The sequence below is a fragment of the Malaclemys terrapin genome, chromosome 6, assembly GCF_027887155.1.
Source record: "Malaclemys terrapin pileata isolate rMalTer1 chromosome 6, rMalTer1.hap1, whole genome shotgun sequence".
Classification (NCBI taxonomy): Eukaryota; Metazoa; Chordata; order Testudines; family Emydidae; genus Malaclemys; species Malaclemys terrapin.
Window position 1 is genome coordinate 9,196,493 of NC_071510.1, and position 25,741 is coordinate 9,222,233.

A 25,741-nucleotide genomic window follows, 5' to 3' on the forward strand; every position below is an offset into this window, starting at 1 on the left:
CCGGTCCCAGACACAACCCTAGGAATCTCCGTCTTGCAGTGTTATGCCCGCTGGACGCTGCAAGCTTATATGAGTTCATCAATTTAACAAAGAAATTGATATGTACCAGGCTTGTTATCCCCAGGGGAGTCTCTGACACGCTTCACACCAATCCCACTGCTTCAGGTAGAACAAACAAACAGATTTATTAAAACCCAGCTCCTCCTTAGATGGGTTTGATCACCAGTTATGCCTAACACCCCTTCCTGCTGTCACCCAATGGCCTCGCTGGGCTCAGGCTTCTGTTAACCCATAGTCTGTGTTAACTGGGTCAGAGGTTTTGTTCATGTGGACAGTAGGGTTAAAACCCAGGTACGAGTCAGGTTAACTGCGTGGTGAAACATACGCTTTCCGAGGCTGTCTGATAGTGCTTCCTCAGATAGAAGTTAACTATATTTTTTTCCATAAAATTGTTTGATGAACCTTAGTGATTCTTTTAACCTATTTTATATTTCACATGATTGGACAATGTCAATCCCAGAGCATACACCTGTCTCTCTTGCTTACTAAGGATCAGTTTCTGACACTCTCGCTCCCATGGCGTCATGATCTGACATCCATGGGACCATAGGTGGACAAATCTGAGTCAGGGGACACAAATGGGCCCTATGTTTGCACATGGAAGAGGCAGGGAAGATAATGTGTATGTGAGCCAGATTTTGTCTAATGAAAGTAGGTTATTAAAGTGCCTCATTATTATTAAAAGTCTGATGGTGTTTTAATTAGTATGTCTAATTGCCAGGGCAAATTATCCATATACTGATTTCAAAATGAGCTTTGTGATACATTATCAGTCTTATCTTCCTGAAACACTGGCTTAGCAGAGTCTATTAGGAGCAAGATATTTCATGCTGAACGGAGTGTTTTTCTCAGAGTGGATCAACTTTTTAGGATTCCATCACTTAAAGGAACTAACCTTTAGCTACTCATATTCACATCCAACTCGCAAACAACACGAAGGCAAAATTAAAACAAATTCCTTTTTAGAGGTTTCCACTTGGGCATTTGGATGTTTTCACTCTCATTTTTCACAGATCCCTTTCAAAAGGGGCTTCTAATTTGGGGGTCCCTTGCTTTCAGGAGGCCAGCTTTAGACAACCTCCAGCCTGATTTTCAGAAGCGCTCCACCTCTCCCAGGCTAACTGAAGTCCATGGGAGCTGCAGGGACTGTGTACTATTGATGTGTACGGCGAAGCACCTTCGCACTTTTGGAGTCTGCAAAGCAATACAATCAGACGCAACAGGAATCAAAACAGCTGTATGCTCGTGATCAAAAAGAGAATACAGGGAAGGCAAAGCAATCTGTCACCAACTTCCCGCTCCCTGCATGGTGACGTCCAGTGGAGAAGTCTCACTTTTGGGGGATTAAAATAAAACTTTTCATGGTTTACTCCACAAAAGGACATTACTCTATCCACAGCTGTTCTAGTCTAACAGCTTGGGCTGCTCTTACAGGTGACAACACATGCACCCTTGCTTTGAAACTTTCACATATGTTACATGGAGGGCCACTCTCCCAGCCTCACCAACTCTAGCTGTAATGTCATGTTTGCTGTTTTCCTTAAAGCCCCAGCTCCTGGAGTCATGTGATTAAATAAGAATATCTTTCTAAGGTTCTTAAGTGGCCTCTTTTACCATTGTATCTGAGCACTTCCCAATCTTTTACCATATTCTTCCTCACAAGCTGAGGTTGCACAGTGCTTTTGTCCATTTTACAGCGAGAGAAAGAGTAAGGCCCAGATCCTTAAAGGCATTTAGGCTCATAACTTCCACTGATTTCAGCTATTGTTTTCAGTGTTGTTGTAGCCGGGTTGGTCCCAGGACGTGAGAGAGACAAGGTGGGGGAGGTGATTATTTTTTTTAGACCAACTTCCATTTGGTGAGAGAGAGACAAGCTTTTAAGCTGCACAGAGCTCTTCTTCAGGGCTGGAAAAAGTAACCAGAGTGTCACAGCTAAATGGAAGTTAGAAGGCCTAAATACTTCTGTAGATCTGGCCCTAAGTGACTAGCCCAATGTCACACAGGAAGCCTGTAGCAGGACAGGGGGAAAAAAACCATGTCCTTGTCTAACCCAGGCAATCCTTTAACCACTGGACCATCCTTCCTGAGTTTCTAGCCCTTGTGGCTACGGAGAAAAAGCTTGAAAACACAGCCCCTAGAGGTTCCAAACCCAGAGGGCAAGAATCCCAATTTTGTTGGGTTTTTGTTTTGTTTTCTTGGTTGGATTTTTTTTTAAATCGCATGGGTTTTTTTTAAGCCAATTTCATTATTTTGGGGGAGTCGGACTCATGAATGTTTAAACAGAGCTGGTAATTCTGCGCTCTAGCCCTAAACTGATAGGCAAGAAGAAATGTCCGTGTTCATACTCGTGGGCCTCGTAATAAAAAAACACAGAGGAGGGAAACGTGTCACTGTTGAAACAGAATTGACTGCAACTAGGATGTATTCTAAAGGCTTATGATAAAACAAACCATTCTGTTTAACTACATTGCAATCAAACTGGCATACCTCCCCCCCCCCTTCTTTTTTGTTTTTGTCTGTTAACATTCCCATCACTGCTGATCACCAGGCTATAAATAGAATCAGCCTGCTACTCCTGACTGATTCATTGAGAAATCACAATCACTTTCCTTGTGGCGAATGGTGGTGGTGCAGACCCTGTACTGCCGCAGCCCTGAATGAATGAGGAAGGTGGTTAGTTAAAGAAGGGAAAGTTTTAGTAGCAATCAGATGGGTTGCGGGGAGGGGGGCTTGGCAGCTTGATGCTGGTTTGGGAGGAAATAGAGCTCTTTGCTTACTACTGTTATTTCCTTGAGTGTCGCAGTTGTGCTTTAAACCCTGGGAAGGTTCTCGCGCTGCGCCTGCGACAAGAAACCTCTCTGATCTTTAAAAAACAGGAGTACTTGTGGCACCTTAAAGACTAACAAATTTATTAGAGCATAAGCTTTCGTGGGCTACTATGCTCTAATAAATGTGTTAGTCTCTAAGGTGCCACAAGTACTCCTGTTCTTTTTGCAGATACAGACTAACACGGCTGCTACTCTGAAATCTCTGATCTTTATCTCCCCAGCGCACGTGAAACCGAAATACAGGCGAGCTCTGGCTCAGCCCGCCCCTTCCCGTTTGAAATGACAAGGAATCACGGCAGGGCTGGGATTTGTGGGGCTCAGAGCTGCCATGCAGAAATGCCCCGGCTGCCGTGGTCGCGGATTTCATTCAGACAAATGGGAACTGGGAGTGGAAACCCCTTAGGGGACTTGGAAAATCTCAGCCATTGAGTCCGCGGATAAACGGAGCCCTTCCATATGTTCTACCCCAAAGCTGCCCAAAGGGGCGCAGGGGAGGGCACAGCTCCCATAGGGGGATGCCGCTGGGGCAGGGACACAGGAAAATTCCCCTTAAAAAAACCCATCCAAATATGGCAGGCAAAGCCCCCCACTAGCAGACCTAGAGCTTGCACGGAGATACTATATGCTCCAGCAAAAATGCAGGGAACAAGAATAGCTGACTCCAAGCAGCCTCGCCCTGTCCCTAATCTGCCAAAGCAGAAGTTAGAGAAGACTCAGAGGCCCAGCTGAAAGTACGAAGAAGTTAGAAACCTCCCTTCCCACCAGAGGGGGTATGCCAGTGGCGGGTGTCGGACCCCAGAGCGGGCGTGGCTGGACAGCCCTGCTCTCCTGATGAAATGAAGCCCTACCAGGAGTTCCCATTGAGAAAATGGAGAATCCCCCCGATATTCCCATTGATTATAATTATTTGTATTATCGGAGCACCTCAGAGCCCGGATCTGGATTGGATTAGATTCCGTGCTCTCGTGCCTTGGGACACAGGACTCAACCCAGTATTTCCACCTCTGTCTAGCAAGTGCCGTGTTTCTTGCTCCATGGTAGTCCGTTTCCATGATGGCACCATCTTTATCAATGGTTTTTTGATGTGTGTTTTTTTCCATCTTCTGCCAGGTGCTACCCCATCGAGGGGCTTGTCTAGGAATACGGTTTTTGGTATTCATACAACATGCCCAAACCACTTCAGCCTTCTTTCTCGAATCATTGTCTCTGCAATGTGCTGGCCAGTCCTGTGTAACTGGTCATCATTAAATTAGGCTTGAATGAAGACTGGGAGTGGATGGGTCATTACACAAAGTAAAAACGATTTCCCCATGCTGATTTTCCCCCTACTGTTACTCACACCTTCTTGTCAGCTGTTGGAAATGGGCCATCCTGATTATCACCACATCCTGTTTGTCTGTTGGAGAAACAGAGAGCTTCCAGTCTTCTTGCTGTTGTTCTATTTATTGTTATTTTAAAGAACAGGGTCTAGATCTCGCAGGCAAAACTCCTCTTGACTTCAGGCAGCTCAGGTCTCACATGCCTGTCTCAGGAGCGCCTAACAGTGGGGAGGGCCACCGGCGCCGGAACCATGGTCCCACCCCCCCGTGCCGCCCCTTCTCCCTTTGTCTCCCCGCCCCCTGGCCTTTCTCCAGCGGCCGCCCACCCTCTCTCCTGCTTCAGCCACTAATAGGCAACTTAAGAGAAACTGACCCAGATGGGAGGTTGCAGGTCTCTGAGCTAGAGGTGCCCATCGGGCAGGGGCTCGATGCAGGGATCATGGAGGGAGGCTTGCCGGCCCGTGCTACGCAGGAGGTTAGGCTAGGTGATCCCAATGGTCCCTTCTGGCCTTGGAATCCGTGGGTTCCCCCCAGATAGGAAATAGTTTGTCTGCAAGAGATGGGACACACCGGCAGGGAGGAGAGGCACAGTCCCCCCTCTCCCCCCCGAGCTCCCCTCTTTTAAGTGTGCAACATATGATCCCCACAGGCAGCTAGCCAACTCCACTAGTCCCCACTCCCCCCAACCCCCTGGCTGATGAGATGTGCCCAAGATGAGCCCCTTGAGCGAAGGGGCTGCAGTTCGGGGAACCCCAATACCCTCCAGCCCCTGCTTTGTCAGCCTAAGGCACAATCTAGCCCTAGGAAAATGCTGCTTTCCCACATCTCCCCCAGCTCTGGGCCGACTCACACTGACCTCAGAGCTGGCGTTCTTTCCATACCTAAGGTTCCCCACCCCAGGCGGCTCCTCCTGGCCCCAGTTAGCACCAGACAGAAGCGCTGTCGGCCTGGGAATTGTCCCATTGAAACGGACGGGGCTACTGTCTTGCTTAAACGCTGGGCATGTGCTTGAATGGCTGTGCCAGACTGGATGCTCTGTGCTCCTCTCGTGGTAAGAAATATGACTGCAAAGGGGGGTAAGGATAGGGCTCCCACGCTGCACCCCCGTTCTATTGCTCGGCTGCCAGCCAGGAAGTTTGCAGGGCCTGGGGAAATCGCTTCTCTTCTCCTCCCCGGCTGGCTGAGCCCAGGGAGAGGTGCTAATCATGTTCAAGAGCCGCACTTTAGTTTAACACCTACCAGTTAGGTGCTAAATGCTGCTAATCACAGAGGGCTGTTTTATAATGGCAGAAACATCATTGCAATCAGAGGGAATCTTGCCTGCCAGCCCAGGGACAGGCCATTGTGATGCACTCAGGCCGTCCGGCTCTCTCCCTCCCCTTCGTTATAAGCAAAGCTTCATTATGGGCTGGCTCTCCTGGATGTGTACAGCAGACACTGCGGATCTCTCTCACATGCAGTCGGATTGCTAGTCTTTGTATTTCCCAGTAAAGCCTAGAGCCTGAGGGGGGATAGTGCTAGGTGCTGGACGAACAGTAAATGACAGCCCTTGCTCAAAGGGCTCCCAGCGTAAAATAGACGATGTAACAGGTAGCATGGGCAGCAGGTATCATAGGCCGAGGAGGCTAAGCCTCCCCTAACCCAGGCCTGTAGCCCTGCCCATGCTCTGCCCCGAGACCCCGCCCTCGCTCCTCCTCTCCCTGAAGCCAGCAAGGGCTCTGCTCCAGCCAGCAGCCAGGGGCCGGGGCAGTTTGGACGGCTCAGGATGGCCGGCAGCCTGGTGCTCGGGCTGGCTGGCATGGCTGGGGCAGGCCGGTGACGCAGCTGGGGTGGGCTGGCAGGGGCTCCACCGGCCGCGTGGGGAGGGAGGCCTTGAGGCCCTGTTGGGGGGGCGGAGCTTGGGCCGAAGGGGCGGGGCCAAGGGCTTACCTCCCCGAAGGGGGGGTTCACCCACCGCCTGTGACAGGGAGGGTGCGATAGCAGAGATTAGCTGCCCTCACAAGTCCTAGCCCAGCAGTAGCAGTAAGCGCAGCTCACCACTTGCCTAGCTGCTCTCAAGCGGCAGTTGTCTGTGGCATCATGGCAGCGGTTAGTGTTAGGCGGGATTTGAGGGAGGAGAGGAAGGTGATGGCACTGTGGATCTTGCCTGGGGGTTTTTGCGTGTGTAAGGGGGGGACACAATGGGATGGTCCTTCGGGGAGAAGTGGACAGCCGGCGTTGTTGGCAGAGCACAGGCGAGAGTCAAGAACAAGACTGTGGAGGGCTTTGAAGGCTTTGCAAGTAGTTTGTGTGTGGTGGGATCCAGGATGGCGGGGCGATGGCAGGACTTAGAGGGGGTAACATAGCCGGAGCAGCGAGCCAGGGATGATCTTAGCAGCAGCATGGTGAATAGGCTGGGAGGAGATATGGGGACAGGCGTCAAGGCTAGAGAGGAAGAGATTATGGTAGCTGAGGTGGGAGAGGATCGGGGCCTGGACTTGGCTGTGTGGGCAGAGAGGAAAGGCTGGCTCTCGGAGAGGCTGGGCAGAAAGAAGCAGTGAGGTGGAGATGGGACCTGGATGTGTGGCCAATTTGGGGCCTCCGTAAAAATCTCCCCCCGTCACACCCCTCCACAGAGCTTCTCTGGTCTCAGGGCTGCAGTGTGGGGTGGGGATGCCCAAAAGAAATGAGCGGGGGGCAGGGCCATGGGCGGAATGGGGGCAGGGCAGTGTGGGAAAGGGTGGAATGGAGCGGGGCTGTGGGGGGAATGGGGCCAGGGCCACAGGGGAAAGGGCAGAATGGGGGCGGCGGTGGAACAGGGCTGGGGCCTCAGGCAGAAGGGGATGGATGGAGGAAGGGCCACAGGCAGAAGGGGCAGGATGGAGGAAGGGCCGCAGGTGGAAGGGGTGGGGTGGGGCCATGGTTCTGGCACTGAGCCCCTCCCCACCCCCCCACTTGCTCAGGCCCAGGGCCCCAGGAGTCCTTAATCTTTCTCTGTCTCAACGTCCCTTCCAGACCAGTCCTATGATTCTATGATCTCTGGGTCACCACAATTCAGCATCCCTCTGACAGCTCGTTTATGAAGGGCATTAGTATCCCGGGGTCGTGACTGTCTGTGCTCCATGACAGTGGAGGGGCAGCCAGCAACACCAATTAAAGGGGAAGGAAAAGTCAAATCTAAAAAGTGACCCCACTTCAGGGCTTGTCTACACACGTAATGCACTACACCTCTACCCTGATATAAAGCTGTCCTTGGGGGCCAAAAAATCTTACCGCGTTATAGGTGAAATCACGTTATATCGAACTTGCTTTGATCCACCGGAGTGCGCAGCCCCGCCCTTCCGGAGCCCTGTTTTACCGTGTTATATCCGAATTCGTGTTATATCGGGTCGCGTTATTGGGGTAGATTTGTACTTTAACTATCCCAGCATAGCTCTTCGTATGGAGTGAGGCTGTGCGGGGAATGGGGCCAGGGTGGGGGTGGAACAGGGAGAAAGGACTGGCTTGGAATTCTGCTCTCGATTGGAAAGTCCTTAAAGTCTGGCAGCGTTTGGATCAGCATCTTAGTGTGGGCTCATCTTGAGAGCTGGTTTGTGAGTCGTGTCTACAGTAGTTTTGCATGGAAGTTGAGGGCAGAATGTGCAGCTGAGGGTCACAGTTAGCACTAGGAGAATAATGGAGTTGTCAGTGTGTTAGCAACTTTGAAAAGTTGGGTGGGGAGGGTAGAATTTTCAGATCAGAGCAAAAATAAGAACTTTTGGAATTTTCGGCAAATGAAAAAGTTGAAAGAAAATCATTTCCGGACAAATGAAACGTTTTGTTTCAACAAAATTGGAAAGTTTCATTTCAGTTTTAACCATTTTAAAATGTTTTTGAATTTTTAAAATAAAATTAAAGGAAATTTTGAAGCAAAAGCCATTTCAAACAGAAAAATCAAAATAATTCCTTTTTTGTAAATGTCGAAGTGAAGCATTCCAATGTTTTCTGATATTTTTTTTAATGAACAATTCAGTGAATGTGACACAAATTCATGAACCATTTTGGTGTTGCCAAATCTGCATTTTTCACCCCAAAAAGCGTTTTGGCCAAATAAATTTGCCCGGTTCTAGTCATTGTGAAGATCTGAGATCTACACTGTGGACATGAGAAAAGAGTTTTCTTCATCGCCTGTTTGTCTAGGCATTCAAAAGTCCTTTTTTAGGATCTGGAACATGAAGCACATGGGGTCGTTGCTGGGACACCCTTACAGTAGTAGAAAGAAGAACAGGAGTACTTGTGGCACCTTAGAGACTAACCAATTTATTAGAGCATAAGCTTTCGTTGGCTACAGTAGTCACTCAATTAATTTAAGAGAAAGGATTCCTAATTCTACTAATTAAAAGGAAACAAATTTTATACACACGTGAAGCTCTTATAGTGTCTTGAACCTTAGTTTTATGTATTTTTTAACCTACTAACTCGCCTCTGTTAATCACTCACAATTGTCATAGAACTGAATGGAAGCTGTGACGTTGGTCTGGTCAGAATTAATTCCACTGTATTTATGGTCCATAAGAGTGGAGGACAATATGGCTGAGGGGGTTGGTTGCAAGAGAACCTTTGACAGCTAGTCTGGAGGTTCTAAATCCCATGCTAACTGGTACAGGACAAGGATGTTGTTATCCCCTGTTTGGTGAGGTGAATGCTGTTTCTCATGCACATATTGCAGTCATGACAGAGAGGCCAAGGATTCATTGGCTGACTGATACCAAACTACTCTCTCACTCAGAGAGGTGGGCCAAAACTTTCCAAAGTGGCTAGTGATTTGGGATCTATTGTGATAATGGGGCCTACAAATTTACCCTAATTGTGAGCTCCACTGTGAAAAGTGAGAGAAAGTTCATAGAATGTCACAGTAACCTAGAACAACAAACACTGATGGGAAAGGGTGCAAAAGCAGGACAGAAAGACTGAATTAGTGCAAACAAAAAGGCCTATTGATCTAACTGGAGGACTGTGTTAAGATCATGCCTGGTAAACGAGAACAGTGTGGAACTGGAAATCAGTGAACCAAGATTGGTACGTTGTAAATGAGACTGGATTAGGGATCACACTAATGAGAGGCTGGGCTATTCCACCCAGCACTCCCTTTTGTGGTTCTTAAAACAAGAGACTTTGTGAGGAACAGCTGGTTGACTGCAAGATGAGAGACGGGGAAGCAGCAAGCTTCTTCATCCCCCACCATCTCCTGGGACCCCGGACGTTCATCCTGAATCTGAGAGATGTCTTGACCAGAGCAGTCCAGAGGGAGGGAGCCAGATGACATCACCACCTCTATCACCTTCAGCTAAATCCCAAATACTGCCTGCGATATGAGACTTTGTCTCCCTCCTCCCCCTCCCTTGTGCATTCTTTTCATTCCCTACCTTATATCTTCTCTTTCCTGGCCTTTTCTTTTTTCCCTCTGTCTAATAAGAGTCTGGTTTAGCCAGCCAAGACAACATCTTTTGCAACACTGCTGCAAGTCTGTGACCAGAAAGAGGCAGCTAAAAGCAATGTCCTAAACAGCCCGATCGATGTGAGTCCTTGTTTGCCAGGTCTTGGAGTGGTTGATAAGACGGCATGCCGAGCTTGTGTTTTTCCAGCAGTGAAGTTGCACATGAAAGTCAATGCCAGACCCACAAGCTACATTTTCTCTCTTTGCTGATCAGTTCTCTCCCCTGCTGTGTGAGTTTGTCTTGTTCTAAAGGAAATGGGATCAGACTTTAACAACGCCAGCAACAACAGCACCTGCCCATCTCCACTAACTTCTTCTCTGTTCCTCCAAAGGCCAGTTGTCACCATCTTTGATACACCTAAAACACTGTCAAACAGGGGTGGTGTCCTGCTAAAACCTTTCTCCAGCTCCAGGGAAAGGGAACGAGGGATGTTGTTAAAATGAAAACCTTATTCAGGCCTTTACATTTCAAATGCTTTAACTGTTTTTCCTTCTTTTCCGTATCTTTACTAAAAAGGTAAAAGGACGTTTAATGGTGTGTTTGCCGTGGTACTAAGCAGGCTGAGTTCTCTGTATACCAAACCCTGAACCATGTTTAAAATTGTTTAATGTTGGACACTGTGACAGAATACACCCCTGTATTCACACGTTACTCACTATTATAATAATCTTTGTACAAGACAGGTCCTATAAGTTATCATTGGAAAACACATAATTTTAGTTATGGTTAGTAGCATCCTGATAAAACAATTGTGGCAACATCGTATGTGAAGTTATAAGATTTCCCTGTAGGGTGTTATTAACACATGTTCCAAACCGCACAGCCCTGCCCAGACAGCAGTTGGGAAACAGGTCTGTCCCAAACAAAGAAATGTGTGCTCTGCTTAATTTGCATGTAAGCAAGAAACAGAGTCATCAAGCAGGAAGGGAAACAAAGAAAGCTCAAACAGGTGAGAAAAAGCCGGCAGGGAACATCCTTCCACATAGACTCTCTCTCCTAGTGCTCAGCTGGAAATGTTTTTCAAGAGAGGGACTATAAAAATAAAACGGAGGGACAAACACCCCAAGGCACCCCTCTCCCTCTCCCTGCCCATCACATTCACTGCACCTGATGGGACAAAGGAAGCATTTGTTGGAGTCTGGGGAAGGGGGCCTTTCCTGCAGGGTTTGGTTAGTAAGACAGTCGAAAGCATGTGGTGAGTAACTTTGCTTGAATCTGATATAGTTTGCCAGGTATTAGTGAATGTCTTATCTTGATTTTGCTTCTAACCATTTCTGACGTTTATGCCTCATTACTTGTATTCATTTAAAATCCATCTCTTTGTAGTTAAGGAACTTGTTTTATCTAATCCAGTGTGCTTAAATTTAAGACTCTGAATGACTATTTGAGATAATAAGATGGCATATTATTCCCTTTAACAGATTTAAAATATTTTGTATTGTGCAGAAGAGGGCTGGGCCGTGCAGGACATACATTTCTGGGGGGAGATCTGGGACTGTGGGTGTATTGGGATCAACCCGCAGTATAACCCAGGCTGGTGAGAGCCAGAGTATAACCCAAGTGTGACTGGGAGGCTGCAGTTACACACAGACACTCGGGGTGTGGCTTGCATGCTGGACGGCTGTCTGTGAGTGGCCCAGGTGGGAGCTACTTCAGCAAAGCATTATAGGGCACCCAGGGTTGCAGGGCAGAGGTGACACAGCAGCTCATTAGTCTGGATTGTACCCTGGTATGTCACAGACAGTGCCTTGGTTTTGTTAACACCCTGGACTCTTTGGGCCCGTATATTCCATCTAAATTAATACAAGACTCCAACTCAGAAAGCGCTGAGAAATTTTACTTCTGAAAATCAGGCCCCTTTAGGGTGTTTCAAGCTGGACCTCCCAGATCAGTAGTTACTTTAGAAAATCTTGACTGTGATCAGGGCTGGGCACACGGGGGAAAGGGGAGCACTGCTTCGCCTCATTCTTTACCTTGTCTGTGAACACACTGAGATCTTCCACGCCTTCAATCCAGTGCTTTCCCTGAGCATTTCCAAAATCAGTGGCGGCTCCAGGCACCAGCACTCCAAGCGTGTGGGTTGATCCCAATACACCCACAAGCCGCGGGGGGCAGCCTGCTGGTCGTTGTGAGGGCGGCAGTCAGGCAGCCTTTGGCGGCGTGCCTGCAGGAGGTCCGCCAGTCCCGCGGAATCAGCGGCAATTCGGAGCGGGTAGGCCGAAGCCACTGGACCGGCGGACCTCCCGCAGGCACACCGCTGAAGGCAGCCTGCCTGCCGTGCTTGGGGCGGCAAAAAAGCTAGAGCCACCCCTGTCCAAAATACCTTTTTACTCATAAAGTCAAAGAGGAAAATATTATCTGGCTCTCCTTAGATCCAGCTCTGTAACGTTCCTCTAAATGTGCATCTTGAATCAGGACAAGTTTTGTGTGAAAACAGCTTGTTTGTAGATTGTGTTTATCCAGTTTATTGTTTTGTATGCATGGGGATTAAGTCATTTTTCTACATGAGTGAATTAAGTGTGTCCCAAGCTGTAAGGTTTCAGTGATATTTATTCTCTAAATAAGTAGATCGCTCTGCAACATTGAGCTGCAAACAGTAATCAAATTGTCCTCTCACCCCGTCATAATTAACATGAAATATAGACTCCTAATGTTTTACTGATTAGCCTACAAAGCGGAGGCACTGCATGGAATGAATAAATATAACGGGCTCTCTCCACTCTTTTCCGGCTGTCTGATCACTTCATACTCCCAAGCTCGCTGTTCAATACACACGAATCCTGCGTGCTCCTTTGCACACCAGAGCGCAGCGTCTCTGCTTCCGTATTACTTTCCTGGTAGTCGCTGCGGGAGGTTATTTGAAAGATGATGCGTCGTTCATAGGCAGTTTTTGGCTTGCAGTGTGTGGGAAATGAAGTGCTTTGCACAGGCCCACCGGCTCTCTGGGGATAACATCTAAACAAGGGGCCATGTCATTGGCGAAATATGGTCATGCAGAGGGAGCCGAACGGGTAGCGTCTGGCAAGCAGCAGGCTACCCTAGATAATGCTGAATCTCACTTTCAGGCTAGTTGTGTGAGCATGCAACATGCATGTCATCACTGAAGAGATGTGCCGTTTTGCTGGAGCAACTGCCCGACGTCCCCAGGCCTGCCAGCTGGCGCAGCCTCTGCCAGTCCCAGATTTCCGTGCCATCCTGCATCCAGATTCCTAGATTCTCCTTGAATTCATTGACATGGCTGGCTTCAGATCTTTTCCTTGATACCTTGGGTCTCATCTCCGTTGGGAATTTGCCTGGATTCCAGCATAGCAGCACTAGGGCAATCCCTACGCATAGTCAGGAAGAACCACTCTTAGCACTGGTGGTGCCTGTGTAAACCCCACATCATGGCTTGCCTTGTCTGCACGGCGGGCGGTTCTGGGCAGTGGCTGGCCATCAGCTCCTGGAACCAGACGAGACCTTAGTCCATAGGTCTGGTACTCTGCGTGGGGAGTGGTTCAGCAAGTGTTCTTGTGTATTCCAAGTCTCCCCTTTTTTTAAGCCCCCAGGATAAAGCCTCGTATTTCCATTAACTCCATAAATTCCTTCCATATGTTGGAAAAGCCGCTATCACCCCAGCCTTTACTTCCCCAGTGAGACTCCCAGGACTCGCCACCTCTGCCCATAACTTCGATTCTTCATATCCAGTGTAATCCTTGTTGCCCCATGCTTCAGCCTTCTCTGACACCCTCTCTGCATCCATTCAGGTCATCCCACCCTGCACCTGGCTGCTCTGGGTGGTCTGGGGTCCTGCCCATGTCAGTCCACGGGCTCTTCTGGAAGGAGGGGCAGCTGATAGAGCAAGACCTTTCATAGGGCAGCGGGAGCTGCAGCTGCCAGTGACTTCTGCATGGATCGTGGGGACGCACATGCTTCGTAACCCTTTCCAAAGCGGGTAGGGAACGTAGATAAGGGTTGTGGGATGTCTATGCCCCCGTGCTAAGTCAGCAGAAGTAGCAATATTTTCCAGCACCTGGTGCCCTAAAGTGAGGTCAAGCAACCTGAGTTCTACCCTCAGCAGTGATGTCGCATCCTTTTGAAGGCCATGGAACCCTTCCTAGGCCATCGGGCGGCGGGAGTGTAACAGAGGCTAGAAGGCGTACCTACCGTTCGAGCTGAGATATGGTTTGCGCAAGCTGGAAGCTCAGTATTTCTGTTCTGGGCTGGACGAGTCTCCAGCAATGCAGCCCAATAGCAAAATTGAATCTAGAACCATGACACCCAACCAAAGCCCTGTGCCTACTGACTAAGCTACCCAGCGCCATGCAGCATTGGACAGGACAGCGTCAACTGTCGTCATCTGGGGCCCAGCGAACGGAATTCAGCTGCTCCTAATATCTACCACCTCCTAAAGGTTCTAGTGATGCATGTATTCCCTAGAGCAACTGCCAGGTGGTGGGACAGGATAAGGTGGTGAGAATGTTCTTATGCTAATAAGGAGTCACCTGAGTTTTATCTGTGAATTTATCGTATTTTCCCTGATCAAATTTAACTTCCAAATATTGGTCAACAGCTAAACTCTAGAATGATAAGTACCCACCCAAGCAAACTTCTTCTTTCAATGGGAATACACACACACACCATCTGCTGTGTCCAACGCCAAGGTTGGGTGGGTACTATTACCAGTTTCTTGGCTTAGGTAAGTACCTAGACTGCCAGCCATCTCAAGTCAAGGCCCATTTTACAGGTGGGGGGACTGAGGCACAGGGCGGCTAAGTGACTTGCCCAAAGTCACACAGGAAGTCTGTGGTGGAACAGGGACGTGAACCCGGGTCTCCTACATATTGGGTTAGTACATATGTGTGCATGCACACACACACACAATCTCATTGCTCATGGTCTGAAACTAACACATCTAACTTGATTCGTTTTCCCCCCACTGCCTATATTGAGTAGCAGCTATAAATAATTACAGAGGGCCCGGATTGTTATATGCTTTGGTCCATCTTGGAAGTACTATAGGAAGTTGTACGGAAGCTCTTTGGGAGAGGGACTGTATTTGTGCAGTGGGGCTCCAATCCGGTTGCACCCTTAGACGCTACCAGAATACTAATAATTAATAATCAAAAGAAGAGCTTCCGGTAGTGAATGTAGATTGGGTTTTCAAAGGCACAAAGGGCTGTAAGGTCTCCCCTCCCATGGAAGTTAGTAAATCAATGGGAGATGGGATTCTATCTTCCTTAGGTGCCCTTTGAAAATCCTGCCTTTATTCTTCTACCCAGTGTTGTCTGTGCTTGGCATAAACTTATTGCTAGAAATGCTCCCAAGCTGTGAGGACGGGGCTCAGAGGTAGACTGGGAGGTGACCTGCCTTGAAGTTTTAACACGCTCAAGCTTGGTGGGGTGGCACAGCAAAGCCGTCTTGCATAGCTCTAAAACTATTAACTCCCCCATGCAAGGAATGAATTCAGGGAAGTTCTCTGGCCGGTGTTACACAGGAGGTCAGATTAGATGATCACAATGGTCCCTTCTGGCCTGGGAGTCTGTTAATCTATGACAGTGATGCGGTATTTGAAAGCAGTTGGACATTAAGATTCTGTGTCTTTGGGGAAAGCATCTCTGTGTAGCCAAACATCCTTTATCATTGCAGAAGAACTCTCCTGCACCAGGCTGGCCCAAGCCTTCGGTGGCCATGGAAATGCATTACGTGGTCAGCGGTTTTCATCTCAGGTCAGCTACAAACTCCTGTAATCAGACTCAATTGTTTTCTCATTCTCTTCTCAAGTCGAGCTCTTCACCTAGAGAGTGGAGCTGGTCGCTCAATGCTGATCAGTGAGATCTGATTGCATGTTTGTTAGAGAGTTACAGGCTGATTTCCTGAAGGAAGGGAGAAGGGCTGAGTGATTCCATCAAATCACCTTTAAATACAAGAGATGTGGAATTGTCCATATAAAATGTGCCGCCAAGGAAACCCTTTGCAGCCATGCATCTCAGGCGGGTGGTGGGGACAGCAGAGCTATGAGTAGGGGACCTGCATGGCTTCTGTAGGTCTCAGGGGTCCATCAACCTCAGGACTCAACAGGCACCCCCCTACCAAGCCCTTCTCTCTTGAGGGGCTGCATCAGAGGGATCTCTATGAGCAAAAACTTCACTAATCTTCCCTTCCCCTACTCCCATGTGTTTCTCCATAAAGGGGTGATCCACACTGGGTCAAGTAACAAATGCTACCAAATACCTTCTCACCACCTCCCCTGCCGTTTGTAATCACATCTCAGTGACTTCTGCTTTCCTTAGCAGCTCTGGGCCCTTTTCTTTCCCAACAGTTTGTTTTGCCAAGTTTCTTGATATTCAGTAAGGCTACATATGCCATGGAAAGGTCATTTCTCTAGGTCTAGACCCACAAGCTTTATTCATGTTAGTAGGGGGATTGAACCTGGGACCTCACACTTTTAATACAGGAATTCCTAAGGCCTTAGTTTAGAGACCCAACTTGCTTAGCAAAGGGTGCAGCAGGCTCATCAATCTCTAGTTGTGCTAGCCACCACTAGAGGGGGACAGAATGCCCCACTGAGCAGCAACGCTTGCACTAACTGGACTAAAATTAAGCATGAATGGTGGGGTTAGGTCCAGACCCTAAGCACCCTCTTCTGTGGCGGCAGGTGATGCCAGTAGCTGGTGAGGGTGCTCAACACGGCCTGATGTGCCTCCATCTCTGTAGAACGTGCCTCACACCTGTGTTCTGCATAGGAGACCTGCCCCGCCGCACAGGCAACCCATACTAATACTGGGTGGCTCTTTATCACCCACTAGTGGCTAGAGCATGCCTAGCGGTTTATGAGGTTGCTACTGCCTCTAACCTGAGTAGCCTACCGCTTCAGCCTCATGCTTTTAGACCCAGCAGTTCAATCCTCAGTGATGTCTTCATCTTAGCTTTTAGACTCAGAAGATATCACTATGATCATTTAGTCTGATTTCCTTCTGTAACACAGGCCAGCAAATTTTACCAGTGTTCCCGGCTTCCAACCCAATTACTTCTGGGCTGAGTTAGAGCGTCTCTTTTAGAAAGATGAGCCCAGTTTAAGTGTAGAGGCTTTCAGCGATGGAGAATCCACCACATCCTTCGGTAAGTTGTTCCAGGTACATTGGCAGTGAGGGGGAAGGGGGTTCGGTGTGTATCCCAGTGGGGGGAGGCGGTGGTGGAAACTGCCTGTGAACATCGGCTCAAAGTGGCACCAGGGAAGCAGATTCCACAGGGGGAAAAAATGGTGGCTGAACGTCTGTGGGCTTTAAAATGTATTTATAAATTCAAGCCTTCACCTCTTTCACTATTCCCGCAGGTAACAGCTTTCAAAGGATCAAGTGCCTCTTGTGATGAATATTTTCTGTGTGTAGGTGGTTGAGAAAATGTACGTGTGCGAGAGAGAAAGAGACGGGAATCGTCTGAGTGGGCTGATGTGTGTGTACATATGTGGGTGAGCAGCTGAGCACATTGTGGGAACATGGGGAAGCAAACCATTGGCAACGGAGAACAGGAGTTTCACAATCTGCCATCTCCAGCTAGACAAGGCTAGGCAGGGAAAATGGAAGCGGGAGAGGCAGTGACAGGGGCATCTCTGAAAAGCAATAGAGGGGAGAAAATATGCAGGAGTGGGGAGGGGCTGCCAGGCAGGGAAAGATTAAAAGAACTAAATATAGGGGCATCACAGGGGGCTGGCCCTTGAAGGAGAGATGGGTCTCATTCATGACTCCTCCACAGGTGGGGAGAATGAAAGTCATGTGACCGGTGGGTCAGGTGATCCAAGCAGGCCTGCAGTAGATAAGGAAGAGGCCTGGACTGAGAAGAGGCTGCAGGCGGCTGGTGGGAGATGCCTGTAGGCCCTGAATCAGCCATGGGGAAGACACCCGTGGGGAGCATCCTGGCCAAGTCTCCTGGTATGTCAGGGGGATTCCCATTTACAAGCAAAAAACACCTGGCTCCATAACATTATCCCCCGCAGGAGGAGCGGCCACAGCTGAGTGGCGCTGCGACCGCGGGCTCCAGGTCACAGCCCCGCTCGCTCGCACCTGGTCCGGCCGCTCCTCTGTCATGCCAGAGGAGCTGTGCAGTGTGCTTGCTACACAGCAGGTCATGCAGCAAGCTCGGCCCAGGGGAGCTGGGAGTCGTACGCTTCTGCACGTAGAACAGCTTAGGCACGAGTTGATTTGGCTGCAGCTGCCTCCCCTGGGGAATAAAGACCTCCACACGCACAGCGTGAGCCTCCTGCCAGCTCGGGCGCAGAGGGAGCAGCCCAGCCTCTGCTGCAGGGCCTGGCTGGGGCCTCTTGAAAGACATTGTGGAAGATGTGGTGGCTTTCCCTCTGCACTGTGTGCGCGCGCAGGAGGCGTGGCATCCTAGACAAGGGACCGGACTATACAACTGGGCCGAACTCTCTCTAAGCAAATTTCCCATGAAAGCTCCTGCAGCTGATTAGCAGCGTTTTGGGGTTGCCACAGAAACTGCCAATTTACAAACGATCGCTCTTCCTGCAAGGTTTCCAAGGCCCTCGGTGCCGCCCAGCTCCAGCCCTCTCTCTGCAGCCCTCAGGATTGCACTACCGAGGGGCGAGGGCTGCATCGGTGGGGTTTCCATAGGCCCCTGTGCCTGGTCCTGTTTGGGGAAAATCACCTCTCTCTCCCGGAGAGCCAGGCTTTCACTGAGGCTCACCAGAGTCTGGGAATAACGAGTTACGTGCAAACGGGACTGTTACCAGCTCAGGCCGGGCAAGGAGATGTTAAAGGTAAAGGGCTATAGTCACTGTGAAGCCAGACCCTCAATGCAGGACGTATATGCTTTCTGTTGTTCTTCAGCAAAGTAATATAAGGGACCTTCTAGTGTGTGTCGATTCAGACAGGCTTTATTAGCAAAGGACCACTACAAATCTCCCCGAAGTCGTTCATTTGAAATTGTTGGCCGGTAGGGTGGGAAGGCCAGTGGAAAAGGCCAAACTCCAGTCAAGAAGTGCTGGAAGAACAGGACGACAGACCCTTAGGGTGGAGGGACTGGGGCAAGAAAAAGCGGCTTTAAAGAGAGGGCAGACCCTCAGGAAGTATCTGGACCCAGCTGAAACTGGGCTGAAGGCTTTGCAGTTTTGAGATCCACTTGGAAAGACTGTGCAGAGCTTAATAAATTGCACCCCAGAAAGGGAATGTTTTTTGAATATCTGGACTGCATTGACATTTTAAGCCCCCTTGAGCAGAAGGGGAAACTGAGGCAGGGGGCCACAGAGCCACCTCTGGCCAGCAGGGGGTGCTACAAAGCAGGTGCATCCTTTTACAACGGGTAATTTAGCCAGAGGACGATGAAGGGTGGGAGACTGATAGGTTTAGGTCTCCAAGCATTTGAAGGACACAAGCACAAGTAAGGGGGCAGAGGCAGTTGGCATGAAGTCAGACGAAGAAAAGGGAGATTTAGGATGGGATTTCCAAGGCTGCCTGAGAAAGCTAGACGTCCAATTCAAATTAATTTCTGCTGAGAATTGGACCTTCTAGTTCCTCAGGTGGCTATGGAAACTCCACCCTCAGACTGGGAGTGTCAACAAACGTGCTTCAAGTTAGGCCAGAGAATAGTCCCCCAAGAGAAGGGATAGGAGCTTAGCACAACAACAAAAACCCCTCTACCGCACATGCTGAGCACATGTCCTTCCAACACGCATAGCTCAGTCCCGTCTGAAAACCAGTTCCCTCCAGATTCAGGCCAAGCCGTGCCCCTCAGTGAGGTCTGTTTCCTGGCTGAGTTGCGGTTTTCGAACCTGAGTCACTTTGGCTGCAGCCCTGCTCGGGCCTCCTTGAATACGGGTTGGGAAGTGCAGGGAGTTACTATGGTGGGCCAGTGGAAGAGACTGGACTGCAACTCAGCTCTTTCTCCTTGCCTTGTGCTCATTTCTCTAGGACAGGGGGCGTTTGGGTGGGGCAAGCAGGAGGAAGTGAGGAGGTTCCCTTTTAACAGATGGTGGTGGAGAATCGCCCCTGTCACACTAGCAGTGTGGGATCAATGGAACGCCAGGGGTGTCAGAGAGTGGAAAATCACTGGGTGTCTCTAAGTTCTTGGACCTCTGGTGGGGCCCAGCTGGAGATTGGCTACAGGTGAGGCAGTTTACTGGCCATCTTTATTTCGATGCACAATCACACAAAGCCCCTTGTTCCATGGTGGAGCACTAACAAAGCTTGGCCCCAACTCCGTTGCGCAGCTGTAACCCATACTAGGAGAAGAGGAGACTTTGTCGCCCTCTAGTGGGCAGTCCACCAAAGAGGATAAGAGCCTCGACCAGTTCATGGAGTTACTTCTTTCACTCATCTGGCAGAGGCTCATGCTTTTAGGAGGGAAAACCCCAGATTCTAATCAAATGCCTGCTCAAGCCGGACCATTGCACATGCTCCGGGTTCTATTTACGAGCGCTTGTAACTCACTCCAATCCAATACAGTCTGCTCAAGAAGAATCCTGCTCCCGGCTCCTCAATGAGGAGTATTCCCAGGACGAATTGCAAAGTTCAGCCCTCAGCTATTTGGGTTGTGGGGCTGTTAAAAAAAGGCAGAGATATTTAATAATCAATAATAATAATTAATAAAGGGGGGGATGCATTTATTCTCTGTCCTCTGAATCCGAAATGGCTGGATGGTGGCTTTTCCTCCAGTCTTCTCAAACACTTCACCTTTGGGCAGAAATTGGGCTGAAATCTTGACAAGCTCAAGAGATGAATGTTTCTTAAAGTTCTAATCATCTGAAAAAAGGGCTTGATCACGGAAAGCATTTTCCAGTCGTAACTACAGCTGCTATGCCACTCCAGCTAGTACACACCATCCTACTTGTACTGAGAGTTCCTGTCCTGAGGTTCTGAGTTTTAGACTTGGAAACGCTATATCAAGTACAATGGAGGTCAAATTCTTCCCTCGGTAACTTCCTTGTGACCCGTTTCAGTTCAGCAGCATTGCACAGATGTTACAGAGATCCGAGCTGACCCAATTACTTTACATTAGAAGGTCTCTTTCTAGACGTCTATAATATATAACTAAACTATTGTATGTAAAGTAAATAAGGTTTTTAAAATGTTTAAGAAGCTTCATTTAAAATTAAATTAAAATGCAGAGCCCCCCGGACCGGTGGTCAGGACCCGGGCAGTGTGAGTGTCACTGAAAATCAGCTCACGTGCGGCCTTTGGTTGCCTACCCCTGCTTTACATCATCTAACACTGCACTGGAATTGTTTAAAATTTTGGTATTTTATTCTATAATGCTGGCAAGTGGCTAAGCGATCTGCTGTAGCAAGTGCAAAAGAATTCTGTAACAGTCCTGTTGTTTTAGCAATGTATAGCAAATAAAGATTGTCTTATACAGTCAGATGGATAAACTTGGAGGAAAGTCAACCCTGATATAGGTTGTTAAATAATGCATGAGTTTTCCTGTGTTACAAAACAGAGAATTAAAAATACCAAAACTAACAAAAATCAGCTGGCTTGTGATGCTAGGGTACATAACCAATGTAAATTACCAGAAACAAGCTATGTTAAGATGGAGTAAAAGTTGTGAACACATATCTAGACTGCATTGACATTTTAAGCCGCTTTGATCAGAATGGGAAACTGAGGCAAAGTACCACAGAGCCACCCCGGCCAGCAGAGGCTGCTATGAGGCAGGTGCACCCTTTTACAGTAATGAAGGGTAAATTATGTTACAGGAATGGTGTAAGGAAATGCCTGGTTAGCGCACCCATGTAACTCTTCCGTATCGTGAAGGAAGAAAACATCTAATGTGTCTTTACAACTCATTGTTGTCCACCTTGAGAACACTCAGATGCCTTCCTCATAAGCAGATGGTCATTGGATGGTGTCAGTACAGGGCAGAGTTCAGGTTGTTTGCATTTCCAAATTTCTGAGTGCATGACTTTGCAACCTTAATAACACTCTTTCCCCCAAAGTTTTCCAGTAGAGGAGGGCAAAATTAGTTTCCCTCCAAGGCAACACAGGACCATGGCCTGGAGGGCTCTGCCTGTCCCCAGGGGGGCTTAGAGAGGAAGGATGGTGCAACGGCTAGGGTGCTACCCTCTGAGTTAGGGGTCACAACCTAACCTCCTGTTCTCCCGTAGTTTCCTGTGTGATGTTGGGCAAGTCGCTTAGCCTCTCCAAGCTGGGAGGGGTTGCAGGCACTTTGGAGGATAGGATTAGAATTCCCAATGACCTTGACAAATTGGTCTGAATTCAACAAGATGAAATTAAAGATAAATGCAGTTTGGAAGGAAAAATCAAATGCACAGCTACAAAATAGGGGGATACCTGGTTCGTCAGTAATACTACTAAAAAGGATCTGGGGGGTTATACTGGATCACAAATTAAATAGAAGCCAACACTATGATGCAGTCACAAAAAGGTTAATCTCATTCTGGGATGTATTAACCGGAGTGTTGTCTGTAAGACATGGGAGGCGGTTGTTCTGCTTTACTCAGCAGTGGTGAGGTCTCAGCTGGAATAGTGCATCCAGTGCTGGGAAGGTGTGGAGAAATTGGAGAGAATCCAGTGGAGAGCAACAGAAATGATAAAAGGTTTAGAAAACTTGACCTGTAAAGAAAGGTTAAAAAAACTGGGCGTGTTTAGCCTTGAGAAAAGGAGACCGAGGGAGGGACTTGATAACAAAGGGCAAAGAGGGCAGTGATCAATTGTTCTCCAGTTCCACTGAAGGTAGGACAAGTAATGGGCTTAGACTGCAGGGAGGGAGACTTGAGTTAGATATGAGGAAAAACTTTCTAACAATACGTGTGAAACTCTGGACCAGGCTTCCAAGGGAGGTTGTGGAATCCCCGTCACTGGAGGTGTTTAAGAACAGGCTGGACAAACCCCGGTCAGGGATGGTCTAGGTTGACTTGGTCCTGCCTCAGCACAAGGGGCTGGAGTTGATGACTTCTCAAGGTCCGTTCCAGGCCTGCATTTCTATGATTCTCAGTGCCTCGATTCTCCATCTGGAAAATGGGAATAATAATACTTAGCTCTTAAATATTTTCCCACCTCACAGGGATGTTGTAAGGATGGGTATGTTTAAAATGTTGGGGGGTGCTCAGATACCCTGGTGATGGGGCCACCTAAGTACCCTAGATAGATAGTATATTACCAAGTACCTATAAGCAGGTGGTATTCTCACCCTACTCCTAACATGCTACATGTGTCTGGTCCAAATCTATTCCTTGCTGGGCTTCGCCTTTATTGTGAACTTTTACAGAACAAAAGAAAACTTAAACCTCAGCATGAGCTTTTTCATTAGCTTGGATGTTCTTACAGTCTTTCCCTGCAAGACCCTTTTTGTCTCTGCCCCTCGTTCCCATTCATCAGAGAGAAACACAAACCTCTTCTGCCCCTGGGTGGGAGCTCATAGCATCTACCTGGTCTATCTGCTAGGCAGAGTGAGTGGGCAGAAATAACTCATCTCTTGGTGCCTTGCACCTGACCACACAGGGAGAGAGCAGAAGCGCTCTGCGTTCCAGCACACTCTGTTACAGTGCTCTGATGAGTAATAGCGAGTAAAGCAAGCTACAGATAAACAGTTATTGATATCCCCAATACAAAAGTAATGTATAGCAGCCGAAGAACCACAACGGGGATATGAATATGCTGCAAACAGACAGAGTTCCCAAAGGGCTTGCTGGGGCTCTATCATCCAACACATAGTTGTGGTTCCCAAGCATTTGCCATGCTACAAGGGGTCTCAATCCTACATTTCTGCACACGCGTCTGGAAGTTTTGCATGTGCAAGAAATGCAAGATGAGATCTCGGGCTGCCAAACCATTATGCAGAGAACTGCCACCTGTCTCGGCCAGCAGAAAGAGAAAGGCTATGCTCCGGTTCCCCCAGGACACAGGCGTTTTAATCTAGTCAGAATTACCAGATGCCCCTCCCATGTAGTGCAGCAATTGAAAAATAGCTATTTTGGGGAAAGAGTGCTTGGAATGTTTAGCTAACTGTGTGCTCAGCTTGACAGAATACACAGGGGTGCTACATTGCAGGTCACAAGTCAGCAAAATACACGCACCTTGCTATACATTGAATGGACCTGGGTGTCTAAACCATCTACTGCAAAGAACACAACATGGGGGTTACTTTACAAGAGAATCAATAGACGTCCTACAGATGGATTAGTCTGCAGAAGAGAAGGATGAGGGGGGATTTGATAGCTGCTTTCAACTACCTGAAAGGGGGTTCCAAAGAGGATGGATCTAGACTTTTCACAGTGGTGGTGGCAGATGACAGAACAAGGAGCAATGGTCTCAAGTTGCAGTGGGGGAGGTTTAGGTTGGATATTAGGAAACACTAATAGGAGGGTGGTGAAGCACTGGAATGGGTTACCTAGGGAGGTGGTGGAATCTCCTTCCTTAGAGGTTTTTAAGGCCCCGCTTGACAAAGCCCTGGCTGGGATGATTTCATTGGGGTTGGACCTGCTTTGAGCAGGGGGTTGGACTAGATGACCTCCTGAGGTCCCTTCCAACCCTGATCTTCTATGATTCTATGGATCTGTAATGCTCCATGCGGGCATCTCCTCAGGTCCCACCAGCGAAGCCAGGTCAGAGCTGGGCAGTACCAAGGTGCTCGAGAAAGCGGTGTAGTGACTTAGGAGTTGGCAGGCCAAGTCAGTGCTGCCTCAGTGTGCCAGAACTGTGCTAGATGGGAGAGTCGTAAAGCAGAGACTCCATGCACTTGTGGGCACTGAAGTTCTAGTGGCATTTTTTGTTGCCACTAAAATCCAGGTTGAATTTTGGCAAAGCAACCAACCCTACTTCTGCCCGAAGTTTGCTCTCACTTCAGCTAAGATGTTCTGCCTAGGTTAATTCCCCTTGTACCTTCCGCTGCTACAATATCCTTCATCTGGGGAGGAAGGGCTAAAATGGGGCCTACCCGGGGCCCCCTCTTCCCCTGAAATCTGGAACTGTGCAAGGCAGACCTCACATGCACTTTGGGGGTGCTAGGAGCTAGGTGGTTTCTCCCTCTTCTTCCACCCACTGCCATGTGGCCTTGAAGAAAACCTGCAGGGAGGGGCCAGCTGGAGACTTTAGCCATAGGAACAGCTGCAGACCCAGCCAAAGCAGGGACCTTCGGCCATTCCGAGAACTTCCCACCGTTCTGACTGGACTCTCTCTGCCCTGTGCTGACTGGCTGTTTGCCCCTCATCTCAGCTCCACTCCACACGTGTCCCCCTTAAGCCCTTCCCGTCACCTCCCTCCCTCTCCCTTTCCTTGTCTTTCCATGTGGCTGCTCCCCTCCTGACTAAACCCACCCTCCAAAAAACATGGCTAACGTACCGTTTGCTGCCATCACATTGCTCACGCTGCTTGTGTGTTATAGCTTTTTTCCCTGCCCCCCCCAACCTGGGTCTGTCTGGTCTATTTCGATAGTAAGCTTGACGGGGCAGGGACCATCTACTATTGTGTGTTTGTACAGCGCCTAGCACCACGGGGCCCCATTCTTGATTGGCCCTTAAGGACTACTTGATTGATACGAATCTCTCTCCTAACAAAAATACACCCTCTGCCACACTAAAAGGCTTCTGCAGTCTACCCTGAAGTGACCACTGGCCCTTCAGACACTTCCCTGAATTAAAAGTGCCATAGAAAGGTAAGATAAATTCTACAACAACATGTAGTAACTCTAAACAGCAGGGCAGCCACAGTGCTGGAGCTGGAGATGTTGTCCTGTTCCTGAACCAGGAACACCATGCTTCTCGGTGTCATTTCCAGATGCTTCCGGAGCATGGATCTGTGCAGTAGCGAAGTGACCGCACCTAAGCATGGCATTTTCAAAGCAGACTAGAGGATATGGACCTTCAAATCCCACTTTTTTCTAATGGGAGCGGGGCAGCTCAAATCTTTCAGTGGCTCTGAAAATCGCAGCCTTATTTTCGTAAGGGCCAATATCATTCTGTGCCTCTCCAAGCTTAATGCTGGGCAATATTACTCGTTATGTAGTATCTGTCCTTATTAACATACTAGACAGACCAGGTGGGTGAGAGAATGTCTTTCATTGGCCCAACTTCTCTTGGCAAGAGAGACAAGCTTTCGAGCCACACAGGGCTCTTCTTCGGCTTGTC